The sequence below is a fragment of the Hyla sarda genome, chromosome 2, assembly GCF_029499605.1.
Source record: "Hyla sarda isolate aHylSar1 chromosome 2, aHylSar1.hap1, whole genome shotgun sequence".
Classification (NCBI taxonomy): Eukaryota; Metazoa; Chordata; class Amphibia; order Anura; family Hylidae; genus Hyla; species Hyla sarda.
The window spans coordinates 44,604,490-44,620,530 of NC_079190.1; the positions used below are offsets into that span (position 1 = coordinate 44,604,490).

The following is a 16,041-nucleotide window of genomic DNA, read 5'->3' on the forward strand; positions in this document are numbered from 1 at the left end:
TTCCCACGGGCGTACAGGAACGCCCTCGGTCCTTAAGTACCAGGGAGCAAGGTCGTACCCATATGCCCGTGGTCCTTAAGGGTTAATCTTCTCCCTTTGTGCTGAGTGTGCTGAGCTCCTCTGTGTGAGGGAGAAATCTTCACCAATCAGAGCTATTTTTATATTACAAATACTGGCAGGGTGTCTAAAATACCAGCTGTGCTGATAAAATACCAGCCAGGTGGCAACCCTAAGTGTGTGACATGGTTGTAATAATTATTGGGGAGATTTATCAAAACCCGTGAAGGGGAAAAGTTGATCAATTGCCCATAGCAACCAATCAGATCGCTTCTTTCATTCTTAACAAGACCTCTGAAAAATAGAAGAAGTGATCTGATTGGTTGCTATGGGCAACTGGTCAACGTTTCCTCTCCACAGGTTTTGATCCCTAATTGTCTTCATATCTAGGATGAGAATCTTCTGACACAGTGAGTAGCCAACCATTTCTGGGCATAAGACATCAGAACTTGCTGGGTGCCCTACGGTTGCCTGGACAACTGTACCCCCCAGCACCAGCCGCCTCTCACCTCATCACATGGCGCAGATCGGGCAGCAGTTTTGGACACTTCTGTCATCCACATTTTGCTAACACTATTTTTCACACACACAAATAAAATAAATGAGTCGAACAAGTCAAAGAACAGTTTAAACAAAGGGAACTTTATTTATTATTTATTGAAAAGTTTGTGTAGGGATTTTATGTAACCTCCATCACTCACAAAGAGCGGACAGTAACTAACTCAGGACAGGAAAAACCTCCAGAGGGGAGGAAACCTGTAGGGAATCCATGGCTACTGTACTGCCCTTCCTCTGGGCATACTAAAGGAGGTTACCTCTAGAATTTGGGCAAAGTGTCAGTGTATGTGCTGCCCCACAGCCTGGAAGGTGTGCATCTAAGATAGGAAAAGAAAAGAGAGATTAGTTACATGTTTATTATAGAAATGCACATGGAACTGGACAAAAAGATGTGATACTTACCAGTCACAGGCGGGTATGAATGTGTATTCCTAGGTTCCTACAGTTTAGGCCCCTCACTGATGACAATGGTGATGACATCACATGTGTGACCTCACGGGAGTTCTATTTGAGTCGTGCTGCTTTCTGATTGGCTGAAAATCAAAAAACCTTTTTAACATATTCTGCATGACTTATCTCAGAGATTTTTGGCAATTGTTATTAAAATGGCTCACTCTCTGTGGGTACATTATATTTGTTTCTCCTAACCAGACACTCAGTATTTGTAATATCATTTGGTGGCCCTAACAGCCTGGGCCCATAGGTTTCTTACACAGATCACTGCGGCTCTGGCAGGCTCAATGGGGGAGATTCATCAAGACCTGTCCAGAGAAAAAGTTGCAGAGTTGCCCGCAGCAACCAATCAGATCACTTCTTTCATTTTTGAAAGGGCCTCTAAAAAATTAAAGAAGCGATCTGATTGGTTGTTATGGACAACTCAGCAACTTCTCCTCTGGACAGGTTTTGATAAATCTCTCCCAATGGGCAGCGCTGGCTGCTGGGACGTATGACAAGTGATGCCCCTGACGTTGTGGTATGGAGCGGAAGGATATTATTCGTCAGACGTCCCGGCAGCCAGCGCTGCTTATTGATTTAACCCCTTAAGGACCGGGGTTTTTTCTGTTTTTGCATTTTTGTTTTTTGCTCCTTGCCTTTTAAAAACCATAACTCTTTCAATTTTGCACCTAAAAATCGATATGAGGGCTTATTTTTTGCGCCACCAATTCTACTTTGTAATGACGTCAGTCATTTTGCCCAAAAGTCTATGGCGTAACGGAAAAAAAATCATTGTGAGACAAAATTGAAAAAAAAACCCGCACTTTTGTAACTTTTGGGGGCTTCCATTTCTACTTAGTACATTTTTCGTTAAAAAGGACACCTTATCTTTATTCTGTAGGTTCATACAATTAAAATGATACCCTACTTATATAGTTTTGATTTTGTCGTACTTCTGGCAAAAATAATAACTTCATGCAGGAAAATTAATACGTTTAAAATTGTAATTTCTGACCCCTATAACTTTTTTATTTTTCCGCGTATGGGGCGGTATGAGGGCTCATTTTTTGCGCAGTGATCTGAAGTTTTTAACGGTGCCATTTTTGCTTTGATGGGACTTATTGATCGATTGATTTTGTGCGTACGCCATTGACCGTGCGGTTTAATTAACAATATATTTTTATAATTCGGAAATTTCCGCACGCGGCGATACCACATATGTTTATTTTTATTTACACTGTGTTTTTTTTTTATGGGAAGAGTGGGGTGATTCAAACTTTTAATAGGGAAGGGGTTAAATGATCTTTATTCACTTTTTTTTTTTCACTTTTTTTTGCAGTGTTATAGCTCCCATAGGGACCGATCTTTTACATTGATCACTGGTTTCTCATAGGAAACCAGTGATCGATGATTCTGCCGCTTGACTGCTCATGCCTGGATCTCAGGCACTGAGCAGTCATTCGGCGATCGGACAGCGAGGAGGCAGGTAGGGATCCTCCTGCTGTCCTGTAAGCTGTTCGGGATGCCGCGATTTCGCCGCGGCTATCCCGAACAGCCCACTGAGCTGACCGGCATACTTTCACTTTAGATGCGGCGTTCAACTTTGAACGCCGCGTCTAAAGGGTTAATAGAGCGCGGCACCGCGATCAATTAGCCACGGGTCCCGGCCGTTGTTAGAGGCCCGACCCGCTATGACACGGGGCCATGCCGTGGCCCCGTGTTATAGATCGGGAGCGGACACATGATGTTCCAGTACGTCATGTGTCCTTAAGGGGTTAAAGTGGTTGTGGCTCCTGCTGCCAGTTTAAGATCAGGCAGCATAGGCCGAGATTGACATACTGCATCAGTGATCCCCTGTGGCTGTCCAGCAGTTGCAAAACTACAACTCCCAGCATGCCCTGACAGCCTTTGGCCTTCGTCTGTCAGGGTATACTGGGAGTTGTAGTTTTGCAACAGCTGGACAGGCATCTGTCGGAAGGGGGGGGGGGGGGAATTAAAAAGCAATGTGGGCTTTGAAAAAGGCTACCCATAAGTTGTGTTTGAAGGAAAACGGTCACCCGTTCACCACACTAAACCTGATACACCCGGTTATAGTGTAGGTGTTGGTCACGAGACAGACACCTGACTGTGGGCAGATGAGCAGAAACTGCTCAAGGCGAGAGACGGAGAGGCGGATGGTTGAGAGGGGGCAAGGAGGGCAGCAGTGGTTGACCTGGGTGAAGATGCTGGACCAGAAGGAGGATGGCGGCTTTGACTTTGTGTGCTGCTTGTACTGACGTGTTGATCCCATAGGTTTTTGTGATGTGACATCATGTGCCTTCGCAAAGCAGTTGTGCCTAGGTGGGTGTTGGACTTCCCACGACTCAGTTTCTTCTGGCACAGGTTGCAAATGGCCTCGCTGTTGTCAGAGGCAGACACACAAAAAAAATGCCACACTGCTGAGCTCTGCGACGACGGCATTCTGGTTGTGCCAACAGCATGCGTTGATTGGCATCCCGTCTGGCTGACCCCGCGTACCGATGCATGCTGTCTGACTGTGCCAATAGCTCCTTGCGACGACCTCCCCCTGCTTCCAACTCATCTCCTCCTCCTCTCTGTCTCCCTATCTGAACTTTCCCCCTCTTTTTCTCTTCTAGCGGGCACCAACGTGGCATTCACGGACACATCGTCATCATCAAGACCTTCACCGCTATCTGACACCTCAAGAAAGGAAGCAGCAGCGGGTACAACATCATCATCACGCCGTACGTCCATGTGTGTAATGCTACCTGACTGAGACATATCCCTGTTAACTACATCCTCTGGCAATAATGGTTGCGCATCACTCATGTCTTCAAACTGATGTGTAAATAACTCCTCTGATGGATCAAGTAAAGCTGCTGTGGTGCTAGTGTTGGTGGTGGCGGCAGGTCGGGCAAGTGGTAGCATGAGAGGTGCCCGAAGCTAAGCTAGAGGAGGAGAAGGATGGTGCATCAAGGTTCCGAGCGGAAGCTGTAGTAGATTGGGTGTCTTGTGATAGCCAGTCAACTAAGTCCTCAGAACTTTGGGGGTTCAGGGTACATGGCCTCTGAACACTGGCCATTCTAGGGCCAAAGGGAATCCCAGCACCACGACGACCCCTGCGGGGTAGCCTTCCTCTGCCTGTAATTTTTTTGGTTAAATTTGTACAAGTGTCACACCAAATGTGATTTGCACTAGGGTGACACAATTTTCCCTGCAGGCAAAAAAACTGGTAACTTTGATGTGAACTGACAGTGACGACTGGTTTTATTTAACAGCCAAAAAAGGTTTTTTTTTTTATTATTTGCACAACTTTCACACCTAATGTGATTTGCACTCATGTGACAATGAGCAAAAAAGCTTGCCAGCGGAGTTCCCCTTTTAAGCACTGGTCCCCAACCAGGGTGCCTCCAACTGTTGCAAAACACATGGACTGATATATTTCAGCCCTTTGAATACTGTAGTAGTTAGTTGCTTTAAAGAAATAAAGCTTGCCTGTGGAGTTTCCCTTTTATGCAGTGGTCCCCAACCAGGGTGCCTCCAGCTGTTGCAAGACACACGGACTGATATCTTTCAGCCCTTTGAATACTGTAGTAGTTAGTTGCTTGAATGAACTTTAGTTTGATTCTGGAGTACCCCTTTTAACCAGTGGTTCCCTTCCAACCAGGGTGCCTCCAGCTTGCAAGACACACGGACCAATATCTTTCAGCCCTAAAAAGGGCTTTTTTGGGTGCTGTCCTTAAAGCAGATGTTACACGAGTGCTTTAGAAGTAAACTGGACCCTGAATACACCACCTAGCAGCAACCTAGCTATTGCTTTCCCTATACAGCAGGAGCAGCTTCTCTGACCCTCCACTTCCTAAGCCTGCAGCATTCTGAATGAGGGTAAAATGGCGTCCGTGCAAGAGGTAGGAGGGTCTGGAAGGGAGGGACTGCTGCTGATTGGCTGTAATGTGTCTGCTGACTCTGACTCACAGGGTCAAAGTTTACTGCAAAGTTAAAGTATAGGGGGTGGACCGAACTTCACATATGTTCGCCCGGCGATGCGAACGGAAACATGCTAAATTCGCCGGGAACTGTTCGCCGGCGAACAATTCGCGACATCTCTAGTAGCAAGGGGTCCAGTGAGCCTTAACACCCCACAGGTCTTTGACGACTTTTCATTAAAGTCTGATGTTAAAATGAAAAAAAAATTGGTGAAATGGTTTATGGGGGGCATGTCGCATTTAGGAAGCCCCTATGGTGCCAGAACAGCAAAGAAAACCCCACATGGCATTGACGACTTTTTGTTAAAGTCGGAAGTGTAAATGAAAAAAAATAATTGCTGGTTTTTCCCCAAATTTTACATTTTTACAAGGGGTAATAGGAGAAAATGCCCCCCAAAATTTGTAACCCCATTTCTTCTGAGTATGGAAATACCCCACGTGTGGATGTCAAGTCCTCTGCTGGCGAATTACAATGCTCAGAAGAGGAGGAGCGCCATTGAGCTTTTGGAGAGAGAATTTGTTTGGAATGGAAGTCGGGGGGCCTGTGGGTTTACAAATCCCCCCATGTTGCCAGAACAGTGGATGCCCCCCACATGTGACCCCATTTTGGAAACTACACCCCTCATAGAATTTAATAAGGGGTGCACTGAGCATTTACACCCCACTGGCGTTTGACAGATCTTTGGAACAGTGGGCTGTGCAAATGAAAATATAAATTTTTCATTTTCACGGACCACTGTTCCAAAAATCTGTCAGACACCTATGGGTGTAAATGCTGACTGCACCCCTTATTAAATTCTGTGAGGGGTGTATTTTCCAAAAGGGTGTCACATGTGGGGGGGGGGGTCCATTGTTCTATGGGGGCTTTGTAAACACACGTGGCCTTCAATTCCGGACAAATTTTCTATCCAAAAGAACAATGGTGCTCCTTCTCTTCTGAGCATTGTAGTTTGCCCGCAGAGCACTTTACATCCACATATGGGTTATGCTCTAACTCAGAAGAAATGGGGTTACAAATTTTGGGGGGCTTTTTTCCTATTTTCCACTGTGAAAGTTAAAAATTTAGGGTAACACCAGCATTTTAGTGAAAAATGATATTTTTTTTGGTTATCTTCCCATCCAACTTTACCAAAATTCGTCAAACACCTGTGGGATGTTAAGGCTCACTATACCCCTTGTTACATACTCCTTGTTACATTGTGTTTATGTTAGAACTGCTGTAAAATCAGCCACCCCTGTGAATATAACCAATTTAGGACTCAAATGTACATGGCGCTCTCTCACTCCTGAGCCTTGTTGGGCGTCCGCAGAGCATTTTACGCCCACATATGGGGTATTTGCATACTCAGGAGAAATTGCGTTACACATTTTTGGGGTCTTTTTTTCCTTTTACTGCTTGTGAAAATAAAAAGTATGAGGCAAAACCAGTATGTTAGTGCAACATTTTTTTTACACTAACAGGCAGGTATAGACATTAACTTTTCCTTTTCATAAGGGGTAAAAGGAGAAAAAGCCCCCCAAAATTTGTAACGTAATTTCTCCCGAGTACAGAAATACCCCATATGTGGCCCTAAACTGTTTCCTTGAAATACGACAGGGCTTCAAAGTGAGAGAGCGCCATGAGCATTTGAGGACTAAATTAGGGATTGCATAGGGGTGAATATAGGGGGATTCTACGCCAGTGATTCCCAAACAGGGTGCCTCCAGCTAAACTCCTAGCATGCCTGGACAGTTAGTGGCTGTCCGGAAATGATGGGAGTTGTTGTTTTGCAACAGCTGGAGGGTCCATTTAGGAAACACTGCCGTACGATACGTTTTTCATTTTTATTGGTGGGGACAGTGTAACGGGTGTGTATATGTAGTATTTTACCCTTTATTATGTGTTAGTGTAGTGTAGTGTTTTTAGGGTACATTCGCACTGGCGGGGTTTACAGTGAGTTTCCCGCTAGGAGTTTGCGCTGTGGCGGAAAAGTTGCCACAGCTCAAACTTGAAGCAGGAAACTCACTGTAAATCCGCCCATGTGAATGTACCCTGTACATTCATATGGGGGGGGGGGGGGACGTCTAGCTGTTGCAAAACTACAACTCCCAGCATGCACTGGCAGACTTTGAATGCTGGGAGTTGTACTTTTGCAACAGCTGGAGGCACACTGGTTGGAAAACCTTCAGTTAGGTTCTGTTACCTAACTCAGTATTTTCCAGCAAGTGTGCCTCCAGCTGTTGCAAAACTACAACTACCAGCATGTATTGATCGCCTAAGGGAATGCTGGGAGATGTAGTTATGCAACAGCTGGAGGTACGCAACTACAACTCTCTGCATGCCGAGACAGCTGTTTGCTGTTTGGGCATGCTGGGATTTGCAGTTTTCCAACATCTGGAGGGCTAGAGTTTAGAGACCACTGCACAGTAATCTCCAAACTGTGGCCCCCCAGATGTTTCAAAACTACAAATCCCAGCATGCCCAGACAGCTAACTGCTGTGTGGGCATGCTGGGAGTTGTAGTTTTGCAAGATCTAGAGGGCCACAGTTTAGAGACCACTGCGCAGGGATCTCCAAACTGTAGCCCTCTAGCTGTTGCGAAACTACAAATCCCAGCATGCCAAAACGGCAAACAGCTGTTTTGGCATGCTGGGAATTGTAGTTATCAACATCTGGAGGGCTACATTTTAGAGACCACTGTATAGTGGTCTCAAACTGTAGCTCTCCAGATGTTGCTGGGCAACTATTTGCCGGCTTCCGTAGGATCCATGGAGCCTGCCGCACGTCATCGCCGACGCCGAGCATCGCCGCCGGGGATCGCAGCCAAGGGTAATTAACCTCTGGCGCTGTTCACCGACGGTTAATCCCCCGCCCCCAATCTGCTATTGGTCGATCGCTTCTGATTAACCAATAGCAGGGATAGGAGGGGTGGCACCCCTGCCACCTAACTCCTATCCCTTATTTTTCGGGTCACCGAGTCAGCGGAGACCCGTGTGACACGGAATCGTCGCAAATCGCCGGTGTGAATTCACCGGCGATTTGTGGCGATCGCTGACATGGGGTGGTCTGAGGTCACCCCTGGGCATTGGCACGGGATGCCTGCAGATAAATATCAGCAGTCATCCCGGTCCGGTCCTCGCCCGGCACACGGGGGGGGGGGGGGGGGGGGTAGGTAACGGAAATTCCCACAGACGTATAGGAATGCCCTCGGTCCTTAAAGGGTAGCTCCCACCAAGTGCTATATAATCTAATATGTCCCTACCTAGTAGTAATCTAGCCCTAACCCCCTACCTGGGTTAAAAAAAAATTTTCATCGCTTTAATAGAGCAGATTTAGTGCTTATAAATCTGCTCTATAAAGCAGTGCAGAAAGCAGCGCTTCCCAACAGGCGCGACCTCACTGATGCCTTGCTGGGCGCTTGCTTCCGCCCTCACATCGTCTATGCATGAGTGTTATTTATCTAATAGGGGGCCTCCAGCTGTTTCCCAACTACAACTCCCAGCATGCCATGATTGCTATTAGCTGTCAGGCCATGCTGAGAATTGTAGTTGTGAAACAGCTGGAGGCACCCTATTGTCAAATGTCATAGTGTAACAAGAATGCCTCCCGCGAGCGCAATCGCTACCATCACTGCTAGCGGGGTCCCTGTGCCCACTAGCGGTGTCAAATGTGCCAGCGCGAGCGCGATCGCTACCATCACCGCTAGCGGGGTCCCTGTGCCCACTAGCGGTGTCAAATGTGCCCCTGCGAGCGCGATCGCTACCATCACCGCTAGCGGGGTCCCTCTCAGGGTACGGGAATAGATTTAAAAGCCTCGCACGCGGCAAACGTAGTACTGCGCAGGCGCAGCACTACGCAAATAGCGTAGGGCTAACGTAGGAAGCGCTAGGAGCCTGGCGTTAGCCCTACGCTATTTGCGTAGTACTGCGCATGCGCACTACTACGTTAGCTGCGCGTGAGGCTTTTAAATCTGTTCCCGTACCCTGAGAGCTGACAGGGACGGGGAACAGAGCCGCGCTCGGCATTCTTGTGACACCGCTAGTGGGCACAGGGACCCCGCTAGCGGTGATGGTAGCGATCGCGCTCGCGGGGGGCCCATTTGACACTAGTGGGCACAGGGACAGGGTAACGGCGGCGGGCGGTGTCGTGCGCGAGGCCAGTGGAGCTGGCCAATGCGTGCAGCCCCAGCCATTAGCGTTCTCGCTCTCGCCTGTTTGATTGACAGGCGGGAGCGAGCACCGCAGTGCCTGAATTTCGACTCATTGCCAGGCATAAATGAGTCGAAATTCAGTAGTGACGTCACTGCCGAATGCATTCGGCCACTAGGAGGGCGACCCCTAGTGGCCGAATTTAAAAGTGATTTTAAACTTGTTTAAAATCACTTTTTTTAATTAAAGTATATTAGAGATATGTTGTAGTACTTAACCCCTTGGGGACAGAGCCCATTATGACCCTAAGGACGGGAGCATTTTTTGCAAATCTGTCCACTGTCACTTTAAGCATTAATAACTCTGGGATGCTTTTACTTATAAATTTGATTCCGAGATTGTTTTTTCGTGACATATTCTACTTTATGTTAGTGGTAAATTTTTGTCTATACTTGCATCCTTTCTTGGTGAAAAATTCAAAAATTTCATGAAAAATTTGAAAATTTTGCATTTTTCTAACTTTGAAGCTCTCTGCTTATAAGGAATATGGATATTCCAAATAAATTATATATTGATTCACATATGCAATATGTCTACTTTATGTTTTAATCATAAAATTGATGAGTTTTTACTTTTGGAAATCATCAGAGGGCTTCAAAGTTCAGCAGCAATTTTCCAATTTTTCGCAAAATTTTCAAAATCAGAATTTTTCAGGGACCAGTTCAGGTTTGAAGTGGATTTGAAGGGTCTTCTGGTTAGAAATACCTCATAAATTACCCCATTATAAAAACTGCACCCCTCAAAGTATTCAAAATGACATTCTGTAAGTGTGTTAACCCTTTAGGTGTTTAACAGGAATAGCAGCAAAGTGAAGGAGAAAATTCTAAATCTTCATTTTTTACACTCGCATGTTCTTGTAGACCCAGTTTTTGAATTTTTACAAGGGGTAAAAGGAAAAAAATCCTCTCAAAATTTGTAACCCAATTTCTCTCGAGTAAGCACATACCTCATATGTGTATGTCAAGTGTTCGGCGGGTGCACTAGAGGGCTCAGAAGCGAAGGAGCAACAATGGGATTTAGGAGAGTGAGTTTTTCTGAAATGGTTTTTGGGGGGCATGTCCCATTTAGGAAGCCCCTATGGTGCCAGGACAGCAAAACCCCCCACATCGCACACTATTATGGAAACGACACCCCTCAAGGAACGTAACAAGGGGTACGGTGAGCCTTAACACCCCACAGGTGTTTGACAACTTTTTGTTAAAGTCGGATGTGTAAATGAAAAAAAAAAATTTCCACTAAAATGCAGTTTTTCCCCCAAATTTTACTTTTTTTACAAAGGGTAATAGTAGAAAATGCCCCCCAAAATTTGTAACCCCATTTCTTCTGAGTATGGAAATACCCCATGTTTGGACGTCAAGTGCTCTGCGAGCGAACTACAATCCTCAGAAGAGTAGGAGCGCCATTGAGCTTTTAGAGAGATAATTTGGAATGGAAATCGGGGGCCATGTGCATTTACAAAGCCCCCCGTGGTGCCAGAACAGTGGACCCCCCACATGTGACCCCATTTTGGAAACTACACCCCTCACGGAATGTAATAAGGGGTACAGTGAGAATTTACACCCTACTGGCGTTTGACAGATCTTTGGAACAGTGGGCTGTGCAAACAAAAAAATTACATTTTTCATTTTCACTGACCACTGTTCCAAAAATCTGTCAGACACTTGTGGGGCGTAAATGCTTACTATACCCCTTATTACATTCCGTGAGGGGTGTAGTTTCCAAAATGGGATCACATGTAGGTATTTATTTTTTTGGGTTTATGTCAGAACCGCTGTAAAATCAGCCATCCCTGTGCAAATCACCAATTTAGGCCTCAAATGTACATGGTGCGCTCTCACTCCTGAGCCTTGTTGGGCGCCCGCAGAACATTTTACGGCCACATGTGGGGTATTTCCGTACTCAGGAGAAATTGCGTTACAAATTTTGGGGGGCTTTTTTTCCTTTTACCTCTTGTGAAAATAAAAAGTAAAGGGCAACACCAGCACGTTAGTGTAAAAAAAATTTTTTTTACACTAACAGGCTGGTGTAGACCCTAACTTTTCCTTTTCATAAGGGGTAAAAGGAGAACAAGCCCCCCAAAATTTTTAGTGTAATTTCTCCCAAGTACGGCGATACCCCATATGTGTCCCTAAACTGTTTCCTTGAAATACGACAGGGCTCCGAAGTGAGAGAGCGCCATGCGCATTTGAGGACTAAATTAGGGATTGCATAGAGGTGGACATAGGGGTATTCTACGCCAGTGATTCCTAAACAGGGTGCCTCCAGCTGTTGCTAAACTCCCAACATGCCTGGACAGGCAGTGGCTGTCCGGAAATGCTGGGAGTTGTTGTTTTGCAACAGCTGGAGGCTCCGTTTTGGAAACATTGAATGTACCCTAAAAACACTACACTACACTAACAAATAATAAAGAGTAAAACACTACATACACACCCCCTTACACTGTCCCCCCCCCCCCCCCCCAATAAAAATGAATTGTCCGTTTTTCATTTTTATTGGGGGGGGGGGACAGTGTAAGGGGGTGTGTATGTAGTCTTTTACTCTTTATTATGTGTTAGTGTAGTGTAGTGTTTTTAGGGTACATTCACACTGGCGGGTTACGGTGAGTTTCCCCCTAGGAATTTACGCTGCGGCGAAAAATTTGCCGCAGCTCATACTTGAAGCAGAAATCTTGCTGTAAACCCGACCGTGTGAATGTACCCTGTACGTTCACTTGGGGGGGGGGGGGGGGGGGGCAAACCTCCAGCTGTTTCAAAACTACAACTCCCAGCAGCATGTACTGATAGACCGTGCATGCTGGGAGTTGTAGTTTTGCAACAGCTGGAGGCACACTGGTTGGAAAACCTTCAGTTAGGTTCTGTTACCTAACTCAGTGTTTTCCAACCAGTGTGCCTCCAGCTGTTGCAAAACTACAACTCCCAGCATGCACGGTCTGTCAGTACATGCTGGGAGTTGTAGTTTTGCAACAGCTGGAGTCACACTGGTTGGAAAACCTTCAGTTAGATTCTGTTACCTAACTCAGCATTTTCCAACCAGTGTGCCTCCAGCTGTTGCAAAACTACAATTCCCAGCATGTACTGATCACAGAAGGGCATGCTGGGAGATGTAGTTATGCAACAGCTGGAGGTACGCAACTACAACACCCAGCATGCCGAGACAGCTGTTTTCTGTGTTGGCATGCTGGAATTTGTAGTTTTGCAACAGCTGGAGTGCTACAATTTAGAGACCACTGAACAGTGATCTCCAAACTGTGGACCTCCAGATGTTGCAAAACTACAACTCCCAGCATGCCCAGACAGCAAACAGCTGTGTGGCCATGCTAGGAGTTGTAGTTTTGCAAGATCTAGAGGGCAGTATAGAGATCACTGTGCAGTGGTCTCTAAACTGTAGACCTCCAGCTGTTGCAAAACTACAAATTCCAGCATGCCCACACAGCAAACAGCTGTCTGGGCATGCTGAGAGTTATAGTTTTGCAACATCTGGAGGGCTACAGTCTAGAGACCACTATAGTGGTCTCAGACTGTAGCCCTCTAGATGTTGCTAGGCAACTACTCACCGGCTTCCGTCGCATCCAGGGAGCCGTCCTCTTCTGCCGCACGCCGCCCCAGATCTCCTTCGCCGCCCGCCGATCGCCGTCGCTCCGCTGCCTCCGGACAGGTAAGTGATCTTCGGCGCCGCTCCTCTTCGTTTTCCCTGTTCTGCCCCGCCTATTGTGGGTGGGCAGGACGGGGAAAACGAAAGTAACCCCCCCCCGCCCCAGATTTGCTATTGGTGGTCGCGTCTAGACCACCAATAGCAGAGATAGGAGGGGTGGCACCCGTGCCACCTCATTCCTATCTCTTTAGGGGGATCGTGGGTGTCTTAGAAGCCCGCGATCTCCCTTCTATTCCGGGTCACCGGGTCACCATAGACCCGTAATGACCCGGAATCGGCGCAAATCGCAAATCGAAAAATTTGCCGCAGCTCATACTTGAAGCAGAAATCTTGCTGTAAACCCGACCGTGTGAATGTACCCTGTATGTACGTTCACTTGGGGGGGGGGGCAAACCTCCAGCTGTTTCAAAACTACAACTCCCAGCAGCATGTACTGATAGACCGTGCATGCTGGGAGTTGTAGTTTTGCAACAGCTGGAGGCACACTGGTTGGAAAACCTTCAGTTAGGTTCTGTTACCTAACTCAGTGTTTTCCAACCAGTGTGCCTCCAGCTGTTGCAAAACTACAACTCCCAGCATGCACGGTCTGTCAGTACATGCTGGGAGTTGTAGTTTTGCAACAGCTGGAGTCACACTGGTTGGAAAACCTTCAGTTAGATTCTGTTACCTAACTCAGCATTTTCCAACCAGTGTGCCTCCAGCTGTTGCAAAACTACAATTCCCAGCATGTACTGATCACAGAAGGGCATGCTGGGAGATGTAGTTATGCAACAGCTGGAGGTACGCAACTACAACACCCAGCATGCCGAGACAGCTGTTTTCTGTGTGGGCATGCTGGAATTTGTAGTTTTGCAACAGCTGGAGTGCTACAATTTAGAGACCACTGAACAGTGATCTCCAAACTGTGGACCTCCAGATGTTGCAAAACTACAACTCCCAGCATGCCCAGACAGCAAACAGCTGTGTGGGCATGCTAGGAGTTGTAGTTTTGCAAGATCTAGAGGGCAGTATAGAGATCACTGTGCAGTGGTCTCTAAACTGTAGACCTCCAGCTGTTGCAAAACTACAAATTCCAGCATGCCCACACAGCAAACAGCTGTCTGGGCATGCTGAGAGTTATAGTTTTGCAACATCTGGAGGGCTACAGTCTAGAGACCACTATAGTGGTCTCAGACTGTAGCCCTCTAGATGTTGCTAGGCAACTACTCACCGGCTTCCGTCGCATCCAGGGAGCCGTCCTCTTCTGCCGCACGCCGCCCCAGATCTCCTTCGCCGCCCGCCGATCGCCGTCGCTCCGCTGCCTCCGGACAGGTAAGTGATCTTCGGCGCCGCTCCTCTTCGTTTTCCCTGTTCTGCCCCGCCTATTGTGGGTGGGCAGGACGGGGAAAACGAAAGTAACCCCCCCCCCCCCGCCCCAGATTTGCTATTGGTGGTCGCGTCTAGACCACCAATAGCAGAGATAGGAGGGGTGGCACCCGTGCCACCTCATTCCTATCTCTTAAGGGGGATCGTGGGTGTCTTAGAAGCCCGCGATCTCCCTTCTACTCCGGGTCACCGGGTCACCATAGACCCGTAATGACCCGGAATCGGCGCAAATCGCAAGTGTGAATTCACTTGCGATTTGCGCCGATCGCCGACATGACCCGTGGTGTAATGACCCCCTGGGCATTTGCACGGGGTGCCTGCTGATAGATATCAGCAGTAATCCCGGCCCGGTCCCCGCCCGGCGCGCGGCGGGGACCGAAATTCCCACGGGCGTATGGATACGCCCTTCGTCCTTAAGTACCAGGACGCAAGGGCGTATGCATACGCCCTTTGTCCCCAACAGGTTAAGTACTACAACATCAATTGTTTTACTTCATGACAGTGCCCATTTAAGTACCAGGGAGCAAGGTCGTACCCATATGCCCGTGGTCCTTAAGGGGTTAATCTTCTCCCTTTGTGCTGAGTGTGCTGAGCTCCTCTGTGTGAGGGAGAAATCTTCACCAATCAGAGCTATTTTTATATTACAAATACTGGCAGGGTGTCTAAAATACCAGCTGTGCTGATAAAATACCAGCCAGGTGGCAACCCTAAGTGTGTGACATGGTTGTAATAATTATTGGGGAGATTTATCAAAACCCGTGAAGGGGAAAAGTTGATCAATTGCCCATAGCAACCAATCAGATCGCTTCTTTCATTCTTAACAAGACCTCTGAAAAATAGAAGTGATCTGATTGGTTGCTATGGGCAACTGGTCAACGTTTCCTCTCCACAGGTTTTGATCCCTGATTGTCTTCATATCTAGGATGAGAATCTTCTGACACAGTGAGTAGCCAACCATTTCTGGGCATAAGACATCAGAACTTGCTGGGTGCCCTACGGTTGCCTGGACAACTGTACCCCCCAGCATCAGCCGCCTCTCACCTCATCACATGGCGCAGATCGGGCAGCAGTTTTGGACACTTCTGTCATCCACATTTTGCTAACACTATTTTTCACACACACAAATAAAATAAATGAGTCGAACAAGTCAAAGAACAGTTTAAACAAAGGGGAACTTTATTTATTATTTATTGAAAAGTTTGTGTAGGGATTTTATGTAACCTCCATCACTCACAAAGAGCGGACAGTAACTAACTCAGGACAGGAAAAACCTCCAGAGGGGAGGAAACCTGTAGGGAATCCATGGCTACTGTACTGCCCTTCCTCTGGGCATACTAAAGGAGGTTACCTCTAGAATTTGGGCAAAGTGTCCGTGTATGTGCTGCCCCACAGCCTGGAAGGTGTGCATCTAAGATAGGAAAAGAAAAGAGAGATTAGTTACATGTTTATTATAGAAATGCACATGGAACTGGTCAAAAAGATGTGATACTTACCAGTCACAGGCGGGTATGAATGTGTATTCCTAGGTTCCTACAGTTTAGGCCCCTCACTGATGACAATGGTGATGACATCACATGTGTGATCTCACGGGAGTTCTATTTGAGTCGTGCTGCTTTCTGATTGGCTGAAAATCAAAAAACCTTTTTAACATATTCTGCATGACTTATCTCAGAGATTTTTGGCAATTGTTATTAAAATGGCTCACTCCCTGTGGGTACATTATATTTGTTTCTCCTAACCAGACACTCAGTATTTGTAATATCATTTGGTGGCCCTAACAGCCTGGGCCCATAGGTTTCTTA

At 46.9% G+C, this 16,041-nt stretch overlaps 1 long non-coding RNA gene across 1 annotated transcript; it reads right to left on the reverse strand.

The window, feature by feature from the left end:
• Positions 1-678: 678 nt before the first annotated feature.
• Positions 679-15,796, reverse strand: LOC130357611 (uncharacterized). The gene is made up of 4 exons (XR_008889196.1): positions 15,733-15,796; positions 15,281-15,647; positions 1,018-1,148; positions 679-932 (listed from the first exon to the last, which is right to left on the reverse strand). It is a non-coding gene; the product is annotated as an uncharacterized LOC130357611 (long non-coding RNA).
• Between the last annotated feature and the right edge of the window lie 245 nt (positions 15,797-16,041).